General features: G+C 35.0%; 1 protein-coding gene across 5 annotated transcripts in view; it reads left to right on the forward strand.

Moving 5' to 3' along the window:
• LOC126968463 (putative polypeptide N-acetylgalactosaminyltransferase 9) overlaps positions 1 to 26,294 on the forward strand; it is a 173,278-nt gene that overhangs the window by 109,140 nt on the left and 37,844 nt on the right. For all 5 annotated transcript variants that reach the window (XM_050813515.1, XM_050813514.1, XM_050813513.1 and 2 more), the window contains one exon: positions 25,462 to 25,490. The gene's annotated coding sequence lies outside the window, so the exon portion shown is untranslated. The remainder of the gene's footprint in view (positions 1 to 25,461; positions 25,491 to 26,294) is intronic.

The raw sequence follows: 26,294 nt of genomic DNA on the forward strand, positions 1-26,294 counted from the left end.
TATAGATTTTTGTGCCATGTCGAGCGATCAAGCGGCGCGGCAGAGCGGAGATGCGTGTCGGCGGGCATTTCGTAGACATCACTTCACTGATTTCGAGCTCTCACAGCTCACATCTCTGAAATAACATGACAGCTTTGCGGCTTACCTCCTCTTGTCTCCTCTCCTCTCCACTTTGGTTGATAACGGGCCTTACACTTGGTTACGCTATTCAGACGTCAGCTCTTTCAGATCGATAGTAAAGCGATCCGTCGTGTGTTTATTATTTACGCACGCAAACCTCGAAATAGACCATTTTGTACGTTACATGACAAAGCTTTCAATGAACTAGACTTTAATAGTTAATAGATTGAAATTTCTTTAGAAATTCTTTCAAATATTCTGTTATACAGATTATCTTGTAATAGTATTCTAGCTGGAAAAGCTAGAATAATTTTATGTTTTGTCTGTATATAAGCTAAAATGTCACGCTTTAACGACTGAATATTCTGATAGCAGCGCTATCTTGAAGCAAGTTGTAGCAAACTATATTATAATTAAGCGAATAAAATCGAAATTTAGTAAGGTCCTTATAAGACTAGTATATTTTTTATGGAAAAGGAGGACAAACGAGCGTAAAGATCACCTGGTGTTTAGTGATCACCGCCGCCCAAATTATCTTGCAACACCAGAGGAATCTCAGGAGCGTTGCCGGCCTTTAAAGAAGGTGTACGCGCTTTTTTGAAGGTACCCATGTTGTATCATCCCGGAAACACCGCACAAGCAAGTTCATTTCACAGCTTTGTAATACGTGGAGGAAAGCTCCTTGAAAAACGCACTGTGGAGGACCGCCAAACATCCAGGTGGTGGGCATGATATCTTAACTTGTAGCGTGTCGTGCGAAGGTGGAACTCGGCGGCAGGAATCAGGCAAAACAGCTTTTCGGAACACTCACCATGATAAATGCGGTAGAAGACACATAATGAAGCGATGTCCCTACGCAACGCCAAATGATCCAGACGTTCACAGAGCACTGGGTCCTCGAAAATTCGAACTGCTCTGCGTTGCACGCGGTCAAATGGATCGAACTGATACTGTGGTGCGCCAGACCATACTAACCATTGAAATTATTTAGCGATATCATATGTATACCTAATCATAAAAGTATAAAGAGGTATTTAGTATGAATGTTTAATTTGAAATTGCAATCAAGAAATTCTTATATTTCAGGTTTTGAAAGTTTTCGTTTTACGGCCATACAAATAAATTTGGTATAAAGTTATACCTGAGAACAAACCAAGAGTATACAAAATGTTGATAATATCGCTGACAACACTGTCAATACAATGATAATTGTTAAGTTTCCCAAATGTCAATCAGCCTTGCAAATAAACGCGGGAAACGTCATATGTCCAAATAAATCAATCATAGGCAAATGTCTATTTGTAAACATTTTGCATATTCTTGGGTTATGCTCAGGTATAACTTTATGCAAGTTTTTTCATTTTATATTTGGTCAACTTAAAACCTTTTATCGTTTGACATAATTTTTGATTGATCGAAAGAGATACTTACTGCATATTTGGTCAATTTCATGGCTTGTTGCACCGGTTAAAATTTTTGTATTCTTCTTTCCTTTCTAGTAATAATAAATAGTAAAAAAGTTAAAAAAAAACGTAAAAACAGGCTTTTATACAAAACCGAACTAAAAATAGAAAAGAAATTTAAAATTAACATCAATTCTTATAGACGATAGATGAAAGTTATAAAATAACAAAAATCTTATTATGCAAATTGAAAAATGGAATAATTTTATCAAATCAACATATTGTCATCCGTCCTCGATAAATCTACGAAGTTTGAACGATATCTGGTCGTTTTAAGTGGGTCAAAATCGTGCCCAAATGGTTACAAGCAAACATACATGCAAGTAAATCTAATAAAAAGCATGTAAAAGGTTATATTACGTTTTGCTTCAGACATTGAGAACACTTGGAAAATCGATGACTTTCAAACTTAAAGGTTGATCGTTGAAAGTAACGACTTGCGGTCTAGCTCTCGTCGTCCTCTCAAATGTAGCGAGTGCACTTATCATTGTTATATATTTATATACACTCTACAAGTCCCAAGAGATTATTTTATAGTACATGGAGCTATTTAGAGGCGGCGTAATAGCCCCTGTACGTAACATATTCAGACATATAAATGAGTGTACACAAATGAAAGATATTATCACACAATTAAAAGCTGACTTGAACGTTAGAGAGCAGGAGAGCATGATGAATGATATTCAAATTTCTGGATTGCCTGAACATCAAGGAGAAAGTATTATTCATTTGTGCCAACTCGTCGCGAAGAAAATAGGGACCACGCTTGATGTACAAGACATTGTGAGCGCCGAACGCGCGGGCCCGCGTCGTCATTTAACGTCAACAGGCGGTGATGATGATAAGCAGCGCCCGAGGCCCGTGGTCGTCCGACTGTCCAGGCGGGCACTGCGCGACGACGTCCTTCAGTCAGCACGCGTGCGGCGGAACATCGATACGTCGGGCATCACAGATGGTATACCTACCCGTATATATATAAATGAACGTCTGACTTATTTCAATCGACAGTTATTCCATAAGGCAAAAGAGGAAGGACGCCGACAGGGTTGGCGTTATGTGTGGACCCGAGGTGGACAAATATATATGCGTCGTGAAGCAGGTGCACCGGCTTATCGTATTCGTAGCGAAATTGATCTCAATAAAATTTTTGGCGCGAGTTCTGTTGGATTAAATATCGTTTAAATTGTTTCTTTTCTGCTATGACAATTTGTAAAAACTTAATACTTCAAGCGTATTTTCATTACAATGTAGCTGTTCACGATAACGTTATGTTCTTAACAAAAATATTTTGTGTATTTCATAAAATTGCGATAGTTGTGTGTGTTATGTCCTCGGGGGGTATCTCAGTTATGGTATTGCTTCACGTAAAGGCCTCAATTGTTTATTATGCTAATTTAACCGCAATGTTGAATAATTACAAAAAGAATTTTTGCATCAAATCATTGCTATATAAAAATAACAGAACTAGTCGAATTCAGACTTTAGTCATAGCTTATCTTACCTTATTAGTAATATTAATCTATCGTGATATTTTTTTATTAATAGTAGTACGGAAAGAGGTTTTATATTTTATTTATTGTATGATACACTTTTCTGTTTTATATACTACAACAATATATAATATACATATTTATAATTTTTTAAATATTTTATCTTTATTTAATGGCTAAACAAAAGAAATTTAAAGTTGGATTTTTTAACCCGGGATCCCTAGGAACACACCATGATGAAATAATTGTTCTAATGGCACGACATGATGTAGATATAGTCGCATTAAACGAAACATGGCTATATCAGGGAGAAGAAGGTAAAGCTCCTCGTATACCCGGATACCGCTTACGCCATATTGCTCGAATACCTAATAATTTAAGGTCGCGAGGTGGCGGTGTAGGTTTTTACATTAAGAAGGGAATAACAGTCCGCTTTCTTGATTGTCCCACTCCGTCATTAATTGAGCAGATGTGGCTAAGAATAAAAGTAGGAACCAAAATTATTGCAATTGGCACTGCTTATCGCCCACAGTGGACTAACACAGCAATATTTCTCGACTCACTTACTGAAACGATAGGTTCGCTCCCATATTATGACTATATATTATTAGTAGGAGATTTTAACATAAATTACTTAAACTCTCAGGAAACAAGTAGCAAGGGCTTAGATAATTTTCTAACAATTCATAACTTGAAACAACATATTAATGAACCAACACATTTTACTGGGGATACTGCAACTTTACTTGATCTTGTTCGAATACAAAAGTACATAACGTGTGTCTTGACTTAGTTGCGGAGGTCAGCGCTCACACATTTATATCTTTTAATCTCAACATCATGAGGGATAAACTTTCGCCACAAAATATAATCTTTAGGCCGCTTAAGGATATAAAATCGGACAATTTGGAAAGTGCATTAAATTTAATTAATTGGCAGAATATTTCACAAGCGCCTAATGTTAATGACATGGTAGACCAATTCAGTCAGAACGTTTTGTGGTTGTTCGATATATTAGCTCCGTTGAAGACCATATGCATACGCGACCATCAATATCCATGGATAACTTATAATATTAAGTTACTCATGAGACGCAGAGATGAAGCACAAATAAGGGCTAGAAAAAACAAATCGGAGGTGTCTAAAAATTATTATAAGGACCTCAAGTCTGAAGTTACGGCCGCAATTGACAGGGAAAAAGCGGTATATTTTGACACTTATATAAATTCGAATTTACATAAATCGGAAGTTCTTTGGAAACATGTGAGAAGGCATGTTAATGTGAATCAAAAAAATTACAATGATCTTCCTGAGCACCTTAGGGATCCCGATTTAATAAATTCACATTTTGTGAATGTACCTGGAAGCCAATATGTACCGCTTTCGACTCTTTATTATTATGAGAATAATAGGTATAACCGTAGTGTATTTTCTTTAAAGCCCACGAACGAAATATCTGTTTTAAAAATAATACGTTCGTTACATTCTAACGCTGTTGGTCTTGATGGTATTTCACTTGATATGCTCCAATTATTGTTACCCCACGCTTTACCCGTCATCACTAGCATAATGAATACATCCATATTATCTGGTGTATTCCCTACAAGTTGGCAAACAGCTTTGGTGAAGCCCCTACCAAAAAAAGAAAATATTAATTTAATGATAGAGTTACGACCAATCAGTATATTACCGTGCCTATCGAAAGTATTAGAAAAAATTGTTTATGCTCAACTCACAGAATATTTAGAGATAAATAACATACTACCAAAATTGCAATCGGGTTTCCGGAAACGGTATAGCACAACAACTGCTTTAATTGAAGTATTGGATAATATATTAGATGCACAAGATAAGGGGGCGGGTACAATCTTGGTCTTACTAGACTTCTCGCGTGCCTTTGAAACTATAAATAGATCTTTATTAATATCTAAGTTAAAATTTTATGGCTTTAGCTTGGAAACTCTTAAATGGTTTCTAAGTTACTTAGAATATCGTAAGCAGACTGTGGAGCTTACATCATCTGATGGCAAGAAATGTTTTTCTAAATTTACTCCTGTCAATCGAGGTGTTCCACAAGGTTCCATCCTAGGCCCTATAATTTTTGCACTTTACTGCGCAGACATTGTAGAAAGTATTAGACATTGTAAGTTCCACTTATATGCTGACGATATACAATTATATATTACATGTAAGCCTGACGATGTTAGTAGCACTGTTACGAAACTAAATGAAGACTTACAACGTATTTCAGAGTGGTCAGAGTCTCATACACTATTATTAAACCCCGATAAAACGAAGTTCATGATATTAGGAACTAGAAATCAGATCGATATTATAGGCCAACAGCATCCATTACTTCAAATAAATGAGAAAAGTATCGAAAGAGTTAATGAAGCACGTAACTTGGGTTTATTAATGGACGAACAGTTAAGATTTGAGAAGCATACACTCACTACCGTCCGAAACTGTTTCTATCGACTTAAAATTTTATACAATATTCGGAATTACTTGAATGTAGGGACACGTATCAAGCTTTGTGAGAGTCTAGTTCTATCTAAATTCAATTATGCCGATGCAGTTATAAGTCACAGGCTCTTAGCAAGAACTAAAAATCTTATTCAGCGGGTACAAAATGCCTGCGCTAGATATTGTTTTAAAATCCCTCCTCGTGAACATGTCTCACCATATCTAAATAATGCTAAAATGCTAAAAATGGAATATCGGCGACAATTGCATTTCGCTACTCTTCTTTTTGGGGTTATAAAATACAAAATTCCACAATATCTTTATACCAAGTTACGATGGTCTGCTGACACTTGCAAGTATCACACTAGAGCTTCTCCTTACCTGCTCTGTGTACCACCACACCGGTCAGCGGCATTCGAAGGAGGCTTTTGTTATAATTATTCTAAAATATGGAATGACTTACCTCCTCCCCTTCGTAATATAAATAGTGTTTATACCTTTAGAAATAAATATAAAACGTATTTGTTTACACTTCAGTTGGGCCTCTCTCAAAATACATCTTAATATGTAGTTTTAAAAAAAATCACGCCGCAAATCTCTTTCATAGTTTGAATGAATATATTTAATGTGTATATGTATATATGGATATATATGTTTATATATGTATGTATATATATTTATATATTGGGCATATAAAATAAAAAATATAAAAAACCGGTATGCACACAAAATTACATACAAATTGGTACAGCCGTTTCGGAGGAATTTGGTAAGAAACACCGGGACACGAGAATTTTATATATTATATAATCAATATATATCTAATTAATAACTGTAACGATCTAGCCGTCTACTATAATATTATTTTTTACCTTATGTTTTGAGTACTATCATTTATTTATTTTTATTTATTACATAATTATTGTATTTAATAATGGAAGCACTTGTGGCTGTTATCGCGACGGCCGGCTTATTGAAGGTAGCTACTGAAAATCAGTGTTGGGTGATACCCAACTAATATGCTGAGTAGCAAACCTTTTTGGGACATAACACTGCAAATACCACCTTATTATGTTGATATAGAATAAGCCTTACTTTAGTTTTTTAATGTATGTTAGTTTTACTTAGATTAGGTATATTATAGTAATTTTTAAGATAAGTTTTTTCATGTTATTTGTTATTAAATTTTGTAAATGTTCTCGTGTATTTGTAGTGTTTGTTCCAAATAAAGATATACTTACTTACTTACTTACTTACCTTCGTGTTAGGGTTATACACGATCTCTGCTCGTTGGGTTAATGCGCCTTATAAGCTTACAACTTTGGATTTTCATGACTTGATGCTTTAATTCAAAATTTAATTAGTGCGTGAGTTTTAATCAATTTGATTCAATATTGCATAGATTAAACTGAATTATTAAAATATACTGCCCCGAATAAAATACAGGACAAGTGAAGCAATAACTCATACGCTTACTAATTTACCTGTTACTATTGTCTTACCTATTTATCTGGTATTATTATATAGTACCAGTGGTAGGTTTTTGTGAACAGGATGCCGGCTATATTATGGGTACCACAACGGCGCCTATTTCTGCCGTGAAGCAGTAATTTGTAAGCCTTACTGTGTTTCATCAATTACCATCAGCTGAACGTCCTGCTCATCTCGTCCCTTATTGTAATAAAAAATATTGATAATGCATGTCCTATTATTTACTTGTATTACAATAGTTTGTAGCATAGCAATTTTCACAGGAAACTCCTAACTTTTTGAAAATAAACCTCAGCTCATACTCTCTTATGCTGGTCAAAGGCCTCCCCCAAAGATCATCTCATCATGATCATTCTGCTCACTGCTATTGTAGTTTTTCAGTTTATCCGTTCAAGCAAACTAGCAATAAATGTGTTTCTCCATTGGCAAAGATGAAAAATAAAAAATGAATTATTATTTTTAACATACTCTTCAGTCTTCCTGTAGATTATTGTACTCTGACAATGGCATTACGTTCCAAAATATTTACTTGAATATCATAATAGCTCCCCAAACAGAAAACTTTATGGCAACATAATAAGCTCTTTGTTGTTGGTTATAAAGCCACAATCTTGACACAGATTTCCGTCACAAGCTTGTATGCGTACACAATAATTCTGTAACATTGTTCGAGGAACAACAGTCAAATAGGATCCATTTGGGCCGACATTTTAAATTACGCTAATCCTAGCCTTGAACTTTAGAAATATTTTTGGCCGTGATCTTCAGTAACGGTGTCGAGATTTGTTGAGCATTGTGATGCCCCAACAAATGACAATAGTTTTCGTTTAATATTTAGTCAAAGTATAATAAACTTTATTCATTTAGGCTTAAACTAAGCGCTTTTGAATCGTCACTATAAATATTTCTTTTAAACTACTGAATGTTCGAATTTTTTTGAGCTCGTGAGAAGAACATATTATAAGAAACTCAACGGCCACTCTTTTCAATCAAATAGAGTTTTTACAATGGCTGAAATATGCATAACAAATTATTTTGTAAGGGGCTGCATCCAATATATGAGTACTTTTTAAATAATATAAACTATTTCATAATAAATAATAAGGAATTAACTTTATAAATATAAAATATCGTATATTGGTTGCATCAGCCTTTAGAGCTTGATTTCATTGTTTGTGTAAGGTTTGGTCGTGTTTACCGTCACAATTAGTAATTGCATCAAACAAATACAGTGATTTATTAACTTAATAACAGATCAACCATAGATTTAAGGGATAGTACATATTTTATTTTGATACCGATGGCCTAAACGATTTATTTATACATTTGTGTCACTGGTACTTTTTATATATAATATAATAGTTTACCATCGCTCAATAATCTATCTTATATCTTTAAACGAGCAATTCTTGTATATATATATATATATATATATAGTCTGAATTTCGAAAACGGCTCCAAAGATTTTAATAAAATTTTGTATGCAGGGGATTTCGGGGGTGATAAATCGATCTAGCTAGCTTTAAATTTTAAAAAATGTGGTTTTATCCGTGTTTTAATGAGAAATTGTTACAATAACATTAGACTACAAAGGTAAATTTCGCCACTATATACAAGACTATTATAGCTCAGATGGGACATTGGGTGATCCGGAAAGCAGAAGACCCCGGTTCGAATCCAGATGTCCTATTAGTTTTTTTTTTGTTCAAGTTTTGTACATTCTTAAAAATCCGAGCAAGGCTCGGTCGTCCGGATATTATATCTTTAAACGAGCAATTCTTGTATATAAATATATAATCTGATTCTCGAAAACGGCTCTAAAGATTTTAATGAAATTTTGTATACAGGTGTTTCGGGAGCGAGAAATCGATCTAGCTAGGTTTAAATTTTAAAAAATATGGTTTTATCCGTGTTTTAATGAGAAACTGTTACAATAACATTAGAATACAAAGGTAAATTTCGCCACTATATACAAGACTATAATTGCTCAGATGGGACACTAGGTGATCCGGAAAGCAGAAGACCCCGGTTCGAATCCAGATGTCCTATTAGTTTTTTCTTGTTCAAGTTTTGTACCTTCTTAAAAATCTGAGCAAGGTTCGGTCGTTCAGGTACTATATATAATATATAGATCATTGATGCTCTTGTTAAATCGTTTGAGTAGTTATTCTTGGCCATACATGTTTAAGACATTAATTTTTGACTTGCATATGATGGAACCCGAAACAAATTGAAAGACTATTCCCAAGAAAAGTGTCGGTTTTCGCATAAAAATTAATCTTCTTAGTACTTTTAAAATTTTTGAATTATTCGGATGCATCTATTGTTGTTAGTAGTCATTTAAAGTTTTATAACGAATTCAATAGTTGGACTGAGAGACATTCAGGGCTTAGAAATTACTCCCTAAACATTTTGTTTAGGAGCAAGTTGAATGTAAACCCGAACCTCAAACTACATACTTGATTGAGTGCATTTTCAGGTAGAAATATTGATATTATAATATAATTCTCGACTCACATACGCTTCTGCTCGTATAGCATATTAATCACTTAACAATTCAATTTGAAATGGAATATTAAGTATAAAAACCTCGCAGCGTCAAAACGCCACGTGGAATTAAAAGCGGCTATGTAAGGCATTTGTCATACCGCTGAGGAAGGCAGTTTAATAGCGCCGGGGGAGAAGAAACCGCCTTGCAAATGCAATTCTCTAAAACGTCACAGGTGCTGGAATAACGGCGCCGATCGAATACATTGCTGGTTTCATTTTGAATCGGGGATCTACTCTCATGCCCGGGAAACGTTGTGTATCGTAATCGAAAATTTGTCGGTTGGCAACAGCGCTATAAATATTTACATTTCCCATGAATACTGTCTGCGTTATTTGCGTTTATGTTTTTTAAAAATTGGATTCTGTCTGAGTCTGAGACATATTTTCGAATGAATGATTTTTACTGAATGAATAAATGTATGATTCAGTAAGTGAATCAATATCCTGTTTTGAATAAAATGTCTGTTTAATCTTCCACTAATACAATTCAACGACTATATCTTGTATATATATTAATAATAAATGTGGCCATCTGGAGGGCAAAGCCAAATTTGCCTCGAAGAAGCTGGGCGTCATCAATAGAGCGCGGCAATACTTCAAGCAGGCCCACATTCTAGCGCTCTACAGAGCGCAGGTCCGGCCACACATGGAGTATTGCTGTCATCTCTGGTCTGGCGCACCCCAGTATCTGCTCGATCCATTTGACCGCGTGCAACGTAGAGCAGCTCGAATTGTCGGGGACTCAGTGCTCTGTGAACGGCTGGATCTCTTGGCGTTGCGTAGAGACGTCGCATCATTGTGTGTCTTCTACTGCTGTTTAACCTGATTCTTGCCGCCGAATTCCACCTTCGCACGACACGCCACAAGTTAGGATTTCATCCCCACCATCTGGATGTGTGGCGGTCCTCCACAGTGCGGTTTTCAAGGAGCTTTCTCCCTCTTACTACAAAGCTATGGAATGAGCTTCCTTGTGAGGTGTTTCCGGGACAATACGACATGGGTACCTTCAAAAAAAGTGCGTACACCTTCCTTAAAAGCCGACAACGCTTTTGTAATTCCTCTGGTGTTGCAAGAGAATGTGGGCGGCGGTGATCACTTAACACCAGGTGACCCGTACGCTCGTTTGTCCTCCTATTCCATAAAAAAAAAAAAAAACTAACTCTGGCTCTGACGATTTGTATTCGCACTCAATTTTACAATTCAGAACAATTTAATAGATCATCGTTAACAGTTCGGCGCTATTTTTCTCGACGTGTTAGTGGCCGTCATAATCTATTTACCGTCGGTTTCAATAAGGTTAAGGATAGATACCTATCTATCCTTAGTTAATATTACTAGAGGTAGACAAAATTATCTAAATCCAAAAAAAAAAATCGATATTCCCTTTTACGCTTACTTACATTTCAATAACCTATCGACATAAAGCATTGGGCTAAAACTATATTGGACATGACAACGACTTAGGGACCTTCAAGAAAAAAGCATACTCCACCTTAAAGGCCGGCAACGCATTTCTTGACACACCTGTTGTTGCGGATGTCCACGGGCGGTTTCCTCACCTCTCCACATCCCGTGAGCCTCTTGCTCGTTTGTCCCCTCTTATATAAAAAAAAGATATGATCTTGTCAATAAACAGTGATAGCAACATATCCGTAACTAGAGACACGTTATTAAAAACGGCCGCTAGACTAATTATCTAAGGTTTTGAGTTAAGCTTTGCACCCGCTTATAAAATACCTTATCTTTTTTAATAAGTACAAAATATATTACTCTAATTTAAACACTAAATATTATAATGTTAGCATGCATGCGGCATACTTGAATTTTGTAAGATCTTGGTAGAGCAACTGCCAAGCTTAGCGCATCCCAGTTGCAGCAACGAAGACTAATGTCTGAAATGCTTTACTTACGATAAACAGAATAATATATTTGTTGCTGTGTTAGATTACTTTGCAGTTTCAGAATTAAGCCTTTTATTCACATGTTCACCAGTGGGAGGCTCCTCTGCACCTGATGCCGGCTAGATTATGGGTACCACAACGGCGCCTATTTTTACCGTGAAGCAGTAATGTGTAAACATTATCGTTTTTCGGTCTGAAGGGCGCCGTAGCTAGTAAAATTACTGGGCAAATGAGACTTAACATTTTCTGTCTCAAGGTGACGAGCGCAGTTGTAGCCGCTCAGAATTTTAGGGTTTTTTCAATAATCTTGATCGGCACTGAATTGTGTGAATGGGCAGGGCGTATCAATTACCATCAGCTGAACTTCCTGCTCATCTTGTTGCTTATTTATATAAAAAATAACGTATCATTTTTATGATCTAAGAGGAGGACAAACGAGCGTACAGACCTGATGTTACGTAATCACCGCCGCCCGCATTCTCTTGCAACACCAAAGGAATTACAGAAGCATTGTGTGCCTTTTAGAAAAGTGTACGCATTCCTTTTGAAGGTACGCATGTCGTATCGGCCTGGAAACACCGCACAAGGTAGCTCATTCCAGAGCTTGGTTGTACGTGGAAGAAAGTTCCTTGAAGACCGCACTGTGGAGGAACGCCACTCATCCAGTTGTTGGTGATGATGCTCTAATTTGTAAAGTAAAATTAGAAATCGAGAGAGATAATAGATATAGTGTTTAATTTTTTGTTAATAAAACACGACAAATCACAGAATTCTTGGTACAGAATGTAGGCTTTGGTTTTTTGCCGTGAAACAGTATTGTGCATGCATTATTGTGTGAAGAGCGCTGTAGCTAGTGAAATTACTAGGCTTATGATACTTAACATATATTATGTCTCAAATTCTGACAGCAACTGTGATGGCGCACAAAATTTTGAATCATGAATTGTGAGCGGCACTTTACAAAAATTACACAAATTATCTTGTCCCAAACTAGGCATTGCCTATTCTTTGGGTGCTTAACAACAATATATTTAATACAATATACTTACTTAAACATACTTAAATACATATAAAAATTTATGACTCGGAAAGAACCATTAATATTCATCATATTAATGTTTGCACCTACCGGGATTCGAACTTGGACCAATAGCTCGATAGGCAGGGTGACTAACCACTGGGCTATATGGGTTTGTACATTGTAATAGGCAGAGATGTAATACTTACCACCAAGTTGACTCTTGTTCGTCTCGTCAATTTTTTTACAAAAATACGATGCGAATGCGAAGTTTATTAAAATAAAGAAATCGTCTAAAGAAAAAGTATTATTTTGCATACGAAGAGAGGCAAGTTTAAATCGTGGGGACGATTCAAAGGATGAAAAGCGCTTACTCGATATCTCTGGCTTGATTTATTGGCTCCGCGGATACCTCCTTCGTTGTAGAAATCTCACCGACTTATGAAAATTGAAAGAGTCACGGAGATTTTGCCAGTTTGCTTTGTGCCACTGGGATTTGTTGGAAAGCAGTTTTAGGGCGGCGAATCTATAGTAGGGAACATGTTTTTGACATATTTAAGTATTTGAATTTACATGTACGTTGTAATGTTACGAGATTGTGTTAAAGAATTAAGTTTGATAAACTTGAACAGTCGTTTATCAATATTTGTGCTCGAATGGAGTGCTCTCATAACAAGTATTATTAAATTTGCTTTGAGTTTACCAGTAGTAGTAGGCTCCTTTGCTAAGGATGCCGGCTAGAATATGGGTACCACAACATCGCTTTTTTCTACCCTGAAGCAGTATGTGTAAGCATTATTGGCTGGCAGTTAAAATTTAATTAAGAACTACAATCATTGACGGTGATCAATATTTGTTGCGTATATTAATTACTTCAAACAAATAGATTCTACAGAGTTAATGAGTGTATTGTGCTTTTGTATAGATTTAATTAAGAGCGTTAGTCGATTTCCTACTTAAATGAGACAAGGCAAAGTGACGCTAAGACGGAAGGTAATTAAGTCTGTAGGGAGGGCGGCGTTATCGAACACTTAGGGCGGGACCCGGCGACTGATTACCTCGGACGTGGACGTAGTATTAGTGCACTTTGCTCTGCTTAGCCCATTAGACAATTCTTTGAAGTTTCACAGAGTAATGTTTCCACTCGATTGCGGTCGAAGCTTCTGCATTCCTTACTGTAGAAACAAAAATGTGTAATTTTAGTGTGCTTGAGAATCGTAAACTTAATTAAAATATTTAAACAAGGAGTGACTTATTTGTATCGAATTGTTAATTATCATGAAGCCTACAATTATCAATCGATTGTGGGAAAAGTGTTTTCGCACAAATACATAAACAACCAAAAAAATAATTGTTTCGTTTAGGCAGTGCCAGTTAGAGTTGCACAAACATGGCTAAAGCCTTTTTTAATCCGAGATTTGATGTCAAAGATGCACCTCGCTCTGGTCTCACTTCTAAAGTGAGGATAAAGTGGGACAAGATCTCCATATCAGTAGTTGCGACATAGCTGAAGAACTAGAAATTGACTGCAAAATAGTTTTGACTCATTTACACGTATATTTAAGATAAGTAGGACATTGCCACCCGCTATTGTCACCCTCATCTACTTTTCTGCCTAGGTGCGTAATATACAATTTGTTCCCACCTTGATGAAAAACTCGCTCTTAGTCCCTGGTACGAGGGACAAAAGTGGCCTAATCTCTCCAGGCAAGATGACTTTTGTCCCTCGTACTAGCGATTAAATGTCGTATGGTACGTACACGCGATTGTCAATATTCCGCGGATGAGAATGATCTACTCTTCTCCCTAGTGCATAATATACTATTTTAGTCCGGTGTCATAGTTGATCCTGTAATAATACTATCGTACGAGTCTTATTGATATTTACAATAATCTAATATCAAATATCGATGGTATGTCAAGGGATTATTATGTTACGTTGATGTGATACGATGGGTTATTTAGTGGTGTTGTGTTTCAGTCAATTGATGATAATCATATATCTCAGCTTGATTAGGTTTATGTAACAATATTATGTTACAGCTATTCATTTATTGAGTACACTCTGAATACATTCAAGTCATGTAGAACGTGTGCGTGTAAATTTGCATTAGGTACACTTATAGGTTGTTTTAAGATATACAGTAGCCTTCACTTCAATTGACTTAATCATAAAAAAAATTAACAAAAAAACAACCGACTTTCCGAAAATAATCGCGTATTTTTATACAATCTAATTAATTAATCTAATTCTAGTTACGATTATTGTTACTTTTGGAGTCGGTGTCAGCCAATGTACAAACAAATATAAAAATACATACCGAAAATTTGAGAACCTCCTTCTTTTTTGAAGTCGGTTAAAAATATGATAATCAGGACAAGAGCGAGTCTTACTCGCTCACCGTGGCTTCCGTACAATTTTTTTTATATTTTAACTACAAATGTATTTTCAGATTGTTTTTATATTATACTCGTATTATAAGACAGTATAACTTGACAAATTTCATAGTTATAGGTTAACGAGAATACCCTATAGATTTTGATTCCCTTAAAAGTCTCTAAATATATTTTTTTTTTGTGTCGTTAATCGTCTTAATTTCCGAGACAGACAAACGGAAAGAGAGATGGATGGAGAACAGCCTGATTCTATAAGTTCTTTCCTTTTGAGGTACAGAAACCTTAAAAGGATTAATTAGTAAATACATATTGTTAATCGGGGAAAAGATTGTCTTAATAATTAAATATTTAAAATATATAAAGTAAAACTCACAAAAACATTGGTGTGGTGTCTTACCTACATTTTTGTATGAAGCTGAATATAACGTTGATATTTAATTATTATAAAATAATTAATGTGATTAAACCTTATTTAAATAAATAAATGTTTCATGGCTGTACTAGAGGCAAACCTATCCCACCTTATAACGCGACCCACTAGGCAGCTGTTCGAGTCGTTCTGCCATAAAATCCTAGCGGATGTGCTGCCTAGGAACGGCAGCAATATTAATATTAAGCAGCTTAAATTATAATTATATTAGTTTCGTGTTTTGTCTTATATTTATAATTAGTATGGAATAGGCTGTATAGTGTAAATAAGGTATACATTGTACAAAAGCCACAATAGAGTGTTAGGTCAATTTATGTAATTTTATTATTAGAAGTAGCATTAACTGTATAAAACGGTTCCCTATGCATAAGCATAGGGGCTGTTATACAACCTTAGCCTTTAAGTAGACGTGCCTAGAATAAGATAGTATTAAGTAATTAAAACTGTAAATATTTCATGTAATAGCAAATAGGTATTAGATTCATAAGTGATAATGAAAGAATATGTTGAGTAGGTAAACTCGTAGCTGTAAGATCATATGTTTAGTAAATAAGGAAAAATTTAAAAAATAATATTGTTAGTTTGTAAGCGATAAAATAAATAAAAACTTAATAAATTAGTAACCCACCCACAACCCCTACCGATCAATGGGAGGGAGAAAGTAGAGTCTTAGTTGTTCCTCGGCCCTGGAGCGAAAGCTGCCAGGGAGGTAGGCCTACTAGAAAAAAAAAAAAAAAAAAAAAAAAATAAATGTTTCATAAAAAAATATCGGAGATCGTCAAGGAAAACCAAAATCTTTATTACGAGTTCATTTCCCAAATTTGGAGAGGTATAGGCTCAGAAAAAAGCATTAATATATAGAATTACATCAAAGTAAAAAAGGGTAGAGTCATAATCTATTCAATAAAACGATCCTTTCGAGCGTGAAATTCGACGTTAAATTATAACAAAATTTCAGATTTAGCTTGAATAATACAAAAAGGAATATCCACAATACTTTTATACTCTTCCTGTACCAGTTAAAGATAAGGTTATTGAAGATATTTTTATAATCCTTTGATCTGATTCTAGATACAGCGTATTTCAACATCACATTATGTTTAAGGCGAGTTTGAATCTTGTTATAATCATGCTACCATCATATAGTATCAAGTTCAGGACATAATCAAGCCTGGAAATGTAGATTGCAAAAAAAATTGCGCCTTATAATTTGGGCTAAAATAGTATTATTTGCGTCAACCTTTAAAGATATGGTGGGATATATACCAGTGGGAGGCTCTATGGCACAGGATGCCGGTTAGATTATGGAATTCACAACGGCGCTTATTTCTGCTGTGAAGAAGTAATGTGTAAACATTACTGTGTTTCGGTCTGAAGGGCGCCGTAGCTAGTAAAATTACTGGGCAAATGAGACTTAACAACTTATGTCTCAAGGTGACGAGCGCAAATGTAGTGCCGTTCAGAAATTTTGGGCTTTTCAAGAATCCGGAGCAGCACTGCATTGTAATGGGCATGGCGTATCAATTGCCATCAGCTGAACGTCCTGCTCGAATCGTCCCGTATTTTCATAATAAAAAAAGATTTTTCATCGTTTCTAACCAAATCATTGCAAAGAAAAATTAAAATACTTTTAATAACGTTAAAAGATAAAAAGGCTTTTCAAAAATTTCACGACGCTTGAACTTGTCACAGAATTATGAATGGTATTATGTAAATAAGAGGTGTGATGGAGTGCTTCTCCTATATTGCCTTGGATATTTTATGGCCGCTGGAAAGCCTTATATTAAAATTTATTCACTCATGCCTTTTGCTTATATATATTTGGCTTATTGATTGGCTAATCGAAAACTTATAATCCGATTGCTTCAAAGTGAAATTGTATAGAACGAATAGCCGTTAAAGATAACTTATTTAGTAATACGGCTGTACTCACGTTTTATCGGTGTAGGTACCGAATAGTTTCGGACTATTCGGAGATCCTTCATCAGGATGAGTGTAGTGGGTTCGCGATAACGTCCCGTCTCTTACCTCGGACTTGTGCTAGTATATCCCGGCTAGACAGGGCATTGTCTGGCTGGCTGCCTGATGAAGGACCTCCGAATAGTCCGAAACTAGTCGGTACCTACACCGATAAAACGTGAGTACAGCCGTATTACTAAATAAGTTATCTTTAACGGCTATTCGTTCTATACAATTTCACTTTGAAGCAATCGGATTATAAGTTTTAGATTAGCCAATCAATAAGCCAAATATATATAAGCAAAAGGCATGAGTGAATAAATTTTAATATAAGGCTTTCCAGCGGCCTTTCGTGAGTAAAGCCGTGTTTCTAAATAAACTAATCATGCCTCACGAAAGTTTTAATAATTTAACCGTTAAACATATTTTTAATTACAAAGCCTCTAGCAAAACACTTTATCAACACAATTTTTCTTAAAGATGAAGAAAACTTTAATTATTATTGCATTCAACGAAGCGAAGCAATCTCAGTCGATGGATAAATAAAAAAACATAATCTAGAACGTCGGGAATCACACGGAAGCTTCTTAATGATCGACTCGTGACTAGTTTGTGAAGGCTGCCGTATAGACGTTATCCATTTAATGACGTAAGCAGAGAGACAGAGATTGTATCACGCCCAATGTAATCTTTAAAATTGGAATCGTTGAACAAATTATCAGTCCGGATTACGTGGAAAGTTTCAGATTCAATCTATCGGCTAGTGGTTCTACGAAAAATTTAATCATATCGGATTGGCTTAAGGCATTTCTGTAAAGATTGTCAGCTCTGTTCAACCACTATAGTATTGGAATCTAACAACATCTGGACGTGCGGCGTTCCTTAACAGAGCGTTTTTGAAAAAAAATCTACCCATATTTTGTATTCACCAGTGGGAGGTGCCTTTGCACAGGATGTCGGCAAGATTATGGGTACCACAACGGTGCCTATTTCTGCCGTAAAGCAGTAATGTGTAAGCATTATTGTGTTTCGGTCTGAAGAGCGCCGTAGCTAGTGAAATTACTGAGCAAATGAGACTTAACATCTTATGTCTCAAGCTGACGAGCGCAATTGTAGTGCCGATTAGAATTTTTGGGGTTTTCAAGAATCCTGAGCGGCACTTATTTATTCCACTATGTGTTTTCGTTAAAAGCTCCCAGGCGGCTTATTTTTTTTTTCAACACTTCCACAAAATATCGTTATGTTTACAAAAATATGTGCAAAACTTTACAATTAATTTACTAATGTTATCTATATTGGTGAAATCAGCATAAAAATCGGTGCAGTGGTTTTTCAGTTTATCGCGAACAGACAGACGCGGCGGAGGACTTTGTTTTATAAAAATATATATAGTGATAAGCATAATATTATCATATTGAGACATCCTTTTAGATTTAGTCAGAACTAAAAAGTCGTAACTAAAGTCATCATTTAACATTTTCAAAACTTCAGGTGAGAGCAGTCAGCCAAAACTTGAAAGTAACCTCAACAAGGCTGAGGCGAACTAAGTTCCTAGCATTCAATAACAAGCAATTGCGAAGAAAGTTAGCACAAGTGACAATCAATTATAAGTGACACCCTATTGAGAATGGCCCAAAGTTTGTGGCGCTTTGCTTCTTGCATTGTGTTATAAACTTTGTCTACGAGATAAAAACCAACGTGCTCTTGGACACACGATCATCTTGCTGATGTTTTTAGTTTTATTTCGATGATAATACGAAAAAGAGTAAAGCAAGTAATTTGCTTAATTAAAAAATGTGTAATTTAAATACTAAGATGAACTAGGAATGTGCTCTTCTAGAAGTTATCTTACGAACTTATTTATAAACAAGTTTATTTTCGCCAAGAAATCATAAATTATTAAGGCCCTACCATAAAAGTTCAAACATAATAAAGATTGAAATTTTCTTTTCAAAACACATTTTTGAAATCGTTGATTATCAACGGCAGACGTTACCACCTGAGATGGACAAGGGGCAAGAAATTCAGGTTGCAAGTTTAAAAAAATACAGTGCAATGAAATTTATTTCAGTCCAGGGATGGTCGCTCAATTCTCATCGTCTAGATACCACACACAATAGATACAGCAGAACTATTGAAATTCGCAACTCCAATGTGTTTTGTGCATTGTTGTAAAAGCGTATGCCTCGCCCAGCAAAGGTCTATCTATATGGAATTAGTCGAGTCGTAATCATAACATTTACCAGTGGGATGCTCCTTTGCACAGGATGCCGGCTAAAGTATGGGTACCACAACGGCGCCTATTTCTGCCTTGAAGCAGTAATATGTAAACATTACTATGTTTCGGTATGAAGGGAGCCGTAGCTAGTGAAATTACTGGGCAAATGAAACTTAACATCTTATGTCTCAACGTGACGAGCGCAATTGTAGTGTCGCTCAGAATTTTTGGGTTTTTCAAGAATCTTGAACGGCACTGCATTGTAATGGGCGGGGCGTATCAATTACCATCAGCAATGTCTTGATCGTCTCGTACCTTATTTTCATAATAAAAATAACAATATTATGTTTGTTCCTGGTGTTAACATTATGATTATCACAGTTTATAGAAAGTTCGCCAATGATCTCATGTACATACATTACACTATCAAAAATAATTATATAGACTTAATTAACACACTGCAAACAGATAAAGGTATTTTGCGAACATTATATTAACGATTATAAAGATAAATTTTGCTAAAATAATCATATCTTTAATTTTAACAACATAAATCAGAGTTTCCTTGGATACACAGCCTTTTTAGTACACAGCTACAATGCGCACTAGTCCGAATTATTCTCTTTTTGTTATAAAAAAAATCTTAACCAAAACCTGCATTTTTAAATTATTTGAATCCATTATTAAGTAAATTTGGCGTTGAGGCCTTTTATGGAAGTATCTAAGGTCTTGGGACGCGGTATTAGAGCTTCCATACTATCAGGGATGGAAGCTTAAATTGTGCGGTCACTGTTAGGCTTTTAAGCCATTTTACTGAGACTATATAGTGTGGCCGAGCTTGTCCCTATATAATCCACTTAAACCTTAGCATTATGACGTAATTACTTTCACGTTTATCGTCATTGTGTTTTTGGGTAGAGTCGTTGTTATGCTATGGTATATAATTAAACTAGTTGATCCGATAGACGCTGTTCTGTCAATAGAAAAATAATTATGTAAGTATACGGGAGTAATGTTGTCTAACGGCCGTTCCCAATATTCAGTCTTATCTCCGGTTGTGGCCTACTTGAGATAAAAATCGTAACTTTCGTTGACTTTTCTGTCTCAATAAACTTATAGACGGTAGCTCACCTTATCCGTACACGCTGTCTGTCAATGGGAAGACGTATAGCTTAGCAGCGATAGAAGTTTGTATGGAAATTGCAATTCACGCGTCTCAACTTAAGGCGATAAGAATAACTTATCGGGTATATTGGGACAGGACAGATTATTGACAGCTAATTACTGACAGTAGAAGGTAGTAATTTATCTCTATCTGTAGGTAGTATATTGGGAACGGCCATAAAGCCATCGGATATACGCACTCAAAGCTAATGAGTTAAAAAGGAAACGAAAACGGATTTCTGAATGATTTCAGGATACCGACTTAGTGGGACCTTCTGGTCGCGAGAAGTAGTAATGTGCAAGCATTATTGTGTTTTGTTGTAAAGAGAGCGGTAACCAGTGAAGGGTTAAGGGAAGTTACTGGGCTAATGAAAGTTAAAATATTATGTATCAAAGTGACGAGCGCAGTGTAATAATTTCAATGGGCAGGGCGAGTCACTTACCATATCGTGAAAGTTTTGCTCGTAACATCATTTTTTATCATAAAAAATATCAAATTATATATTACTTAATCTAATAACATCCTTACCATTTCAAAGTCCACTATTTATGAAACAGTTAGTCATCTCATAGTTCATAAAATTTAGATGTAAGAATGCTAAATGACCAAAATTGAAAATGAATAATTTGTGTACATATACACATGTATTAAACACACATGTGTTTAATACATGACAATTCAAAACTTCATCACGGCGAGGTAAGTGATGCCAATTACAACATTTTTTCTATTGTTGAAGTAGTAACATTTACAATGTAAAAATATAATATTGTTTATAAATTACTCTGGTAAATTTTTCTCTCATTGATTGCGCTCCCATAGTCGACACGAGCTGACTTTATCCAAATAAGTGTAGCAGATCGTTCAATTTCAAACATTTTATTCAAAATAGGATATGATATGACTTATTGTAAGTCAAAATTTACCACCCATTTGAAAAAGTACGCCTCAGACCTGAGTAAAAGGGGCGCAAGAAACTCAGCAAGCTTCTTTTTTTTTCATAAAAATATGGTAACAATGTAATATTGTACAATAAATTAATAGCCTGAGGGAAGTCGCTCCATTCTCAATCTGTGGTATCATTAGTAAAGTCATTTATGTTATAGTAACCTTTATCACCCAAACGTTATTAAGCAATTCTTTTGAATTTCGTAATGCATTTGTTTTGAACATTTTCTAAAATCTTGTTGTAAAAGCATATACTTACATCGCCCCACAAAAGACTAACTCGACTTGGCCGAGTAGTAGGCATAATACGTTTATGTTTGTTCCTGGTTTTAATTCTAATAATTATCATTCAATGTCTACAAAAATAAACTGCATGCGCGCCTAAAGGTTTTATCTTCAAAATTATGTTATGTAAGTAGTTAGAATATAGAATATATTAAAATTTAAATAGCCATCATTCATGCATTAAAATCCCCAGCTAAGTGTTTTGGGAGCCGCTGCGGCGTGACCGATGGAACTGGGAGCTCTACATTCTTCACACTGTGTAATGGGCGTTCAAATAACGAGGGTCTGAAGTGCCCTAGAGACTGCATCGACAGGGTTGCCAAATTCGTTCACCGCTAAGTGCCACTCAAGACAAACCCCTATGCTCTGCCTTTAATATTTTACATTTACTTTTTTTTTTCAAATCATATTTTTTCAATAACATGTACTTGTTTTTGCCGTGTGATTCCTTTAATCAAGCTTCTCATAAATTATTTTAGTGTATAGTGCACAAGTTTCATTATGTGCTTTTAAATACGTTCTTTAACTAAACGTAAGGTGAAGAATTAAGAAAAATTTGGAGTCGTAAGTTTCTCACAACTAACTAAGTGCAGTTTTGTGAAGTGAAAATTTCTTTAGCGGCGTTGAGCACTTTTCTTTGGATAGGTATTTAGTGTAAAACTCGCGTCAGGACACGTTACCTGATCGAATATTCGTAAGACGGTCGTTGAAATTATGGATACAGGTTTGTGTTTCTTAGAGATAAACTTTTTAATGTAAAATTATTGTAATAGTTCTGAAGTGCTAGATTTTTCATGTGATATAAACTGTCACTTTTGTGGATGACATAGCAATAAATGAATATTGTTTTTAATCATATAAATGCTAGTACTCTTATACTGATAAAGCAATTCTCAATTAAAATTCTCTAAGTAAGAAAAATATCACGGTGTCAAAAATGTCAGCATACTGTCCTACGTTTAGTATAATTAACATATACTTAAAGGTTTGAAATTTAAATTTGAAATATTAAGTATATTTTTTAATTTAAAAAACTATTGACGTTTGTAGTCGCGGCAGCAGCTAGTGTAATAAAATATATTGACAGTTTACCCGGAAATAAATTTAAATAGAAAACAATGGCTTCATTTACAATTTATTCTGGGAGTATTACATATTTTATCAGTAATACAACAGGTCTTAAAGATGTATACAGGCTGATATTTAAAACCTTTACAGTACACTTTTGGTTAGTTATTTCAGCCAAACTTTATCCTTATGTAACGTATTTTAACATTCACAGACGCGACATTTCGGAATTAGTTAAGCATATCATCAAACTCGTGGAACAAAGCTATTTGGCCACTTTCGTAATGGCCATAAATAGCAAGTCATTCAATCAAAATCTACCGTTTTCAACTTAGCCGTCTGGTCACTATCAAATATATATAAGGATATGAACATCTGTAAATTTTGTATATCATAATCATTCTGGTCCTAGCGTGCGTATTTCAAGTATCAAACAGCTGAGATCGCGCTACTAGGTGTAACTGTTATAATTTTCACACAATTTAATGAAATATTTTGGCCGTTGAGGTAATAAATTTCGATTTCAATTTCGTTCGTATTGTACGCTTTTTGCCAAATAAGTTACACCTTCTCTCTCACCCCTTACTCATCACCTCTACAATCCCTTTACTGATTAATAAGTAACTAAAGGGCATTATTATTATTGTATATTAGACAGGGCTCGAGGAAGAAAAAAAACGTGTAGGTAGTTACGGACTTGTACAATCAAATCCATCAGTTGGTTCATTCGTTAGGGCAAGAATTAAGAATTACTCTTATTAATGTTCGTAGTAATAAAACATTTAGCGTTTACGCTGATGGGTTATAGAATTACATTTTTTATGAAACAGGAGGACAAACTAGCATACGAGTCTTTGCCCTGTGCTTCCCCGGGACGTAAAAAGAATAGAGAAGTCCCAGGCCCAAGGGTGTCGTAAGAGGCGACTAAGGGCTTTTTAGGAGTCGGAGCGTCACGCTGTAATCTTATAACGTCAGCACAATCGGGCAAGACCCGACTGGGCTAATTAATAGTTCCCATAAGAAGTTATCACTTCAAAAATATAATGTTTGTCAATAAATCTATAAGCCGAAATTCAACTAACTGTAACAATCATGTCAAGGCTCTTCCAACCTTCTGTTGTACTCAAGTTTCGTCCTACCGTCACTATATATCGGATCCTTGGTATTATTGAATTACATGTATTTGATATCAATGAAAGGAAAGAAGGGTCGCAGTATATAATAAAAATTATTAATATGTAATATTACCTTACTTTTGTTGAATCACTTTATACATATAGAGGGTGTCACTATTTTGTAGTTTGTGTAACATTTAAATGTGTTATCAACAAAGATAGTAATTTGAGATTTTACGTTCAGTTATTTGATTTGGTATACAGGGACTGTTGATGAAACAATTAAGGTTCTTTAATGAGGTAGTATTTATACGATAATTTAATGACATAGTTAAGTTTATAACAGCAATCTGTTGTAAGAGTATTTATTTATTGAACTTACAGTACAAAATAGTTGTTCTCTAATTAATTAATGGAAAATATGCTTGAAAACAGGGTATTATGTTTTTGCCTATCATCTCATATAATTCTCATGTCGCGGTTTTTGGTACTGACCTCCTCCGAAACGTCTAAACCAATTTGTTTGAAAATTTATGTGTATCGGGTCTGAGAATCGGCCTCTACCTCTAATTATTTTTTTATATTTTTTTGAAATTTATTTTATTATGATTCAGCATTAATAAATAGATAACACTTCAAATTACGATGTACAACTATTTTTGTATCTCGATTTTTATACTATTCTGTTCCATCCACAAATTTTTTAACCCTATAGGGGTATAGGGTTGCAAAATGGCAATCGAATACAATAATTGTAGTACGATATATTTGGTAGATCCGAGAATCGGTTGCACCAATTTTTTTTATTACTTTATACGGCAATACAACGTTTGCTGGGATATCTAGTCTTTATATATATAAATTACCTGACACGTTGTTTGTCCGCGATGGACTCCTAAACTAATGAACGGCTTTTATTGGGGATTACTTCATGGAGTGCAGTTTAATCCAACTTGAGAGATAGGATACTTTTTATTTCGATTTGAAACCCATAATTTGTTTTATTTATTATATTATTTATATATTTCCAATATTTGTTTTGTATGTGAGAGAATTTATCGTCGCACGGTTTGATAGTTCCAATGTGAAACAATTTGATTATAACAATAGGGAGCATTTTTTACGAAATAAGTCTTGATGTTTTGAAATATTACTGCCAAATCCCTATTTATCAGTATTTTTTTATTATGTACAGAACAACGTCTGTCGGGTCAGCTAGTAATATATAATTTTCGAATATCTAATCATGCACTAACATTTAATTGGTTGTCATCAGTAAAAGGATTTGTGTTGATAGTATGATAAGAATACTGCTGTATTAAAGTAAAACTATCATTTCTGTTCAAATTGGCTCATTTGTTTTGCATTTGTTCACAGATACAAGTAGCTGTGCGTCGGATATAAAGGTAAGCTTCTTGACAACTCAACAAAAACATTACCGCCCCTAATGGAATACAAAAATAGGAGAAGAAAGAAAAATATCGTTAAGCATTTTCAATAATGGCTCTGTTCGTTGTCATTTTCTTTTAGCCATTAATTTACCTATTGTGAGTGACGCGGGTCTATCGGATAGTCGATAAATGGAGCCAGCCACTCGCGAATGTACGTTGGGATCATTATGTGGGAAGTTATTAATGTTGGCGCCTAGTGGGAAAACCCTTTTAAATGCTATTCTTAACCGATTTTACAAAAATGGCATATACGGTAGGCATAAAAGGCATTTAGTTTCTCAAAATTGATTCCTTTAGAATTCTCTTTGATGTCATTTCTAATATACTAGATACTACTACCGCTTCGGAAACAAATGGCGCTCTGAGAGAGAAGAAGCGGCGCAAGAAACTCTCCCAGCATTAGTTTTTTGCGCTCTGTTTAATTAAAATATACCATATTAAACTGTCATTGCTATTGCTATAAAATAATCATAATCTAGTCCCAGGCTGTCCGATCACTTAGATATTCAGCTGTGGAGTAGTAGGACTTACGATAGAGCCATTTTATCATAAAACATTTAAATTACAAGCAAACAAACAAAACAGGAAGCGGTTCTGAATTCGTCGGAATCTTTTTTATTTTTATGTTTATTCTCCAATTACTCTAGAATGCGTGAACCGATTTGGAAAATTATTGGGTAAGTATATCTTTCAGGTAGTGTCTGGTCTGTAGGTCTGGAACTGTTGAACCCTAGAGAAAATGAGGGACTCTTCATATAC

Source organism: Leptidea sinapis, chromosome 15 (genome assembly GCF_905404315.1).
Source record: "Leptidea sinapis chromosome 15, ilLepSina1.1, whole genome shotgun sequence".
In the NCBI taxonomy this organism is placed as follows: Eukaryota; Metazoa; Arthropoda; class Insecta; order Lepidoptera; family Pieridae; genus Leptidea; species Leptidea sinapis.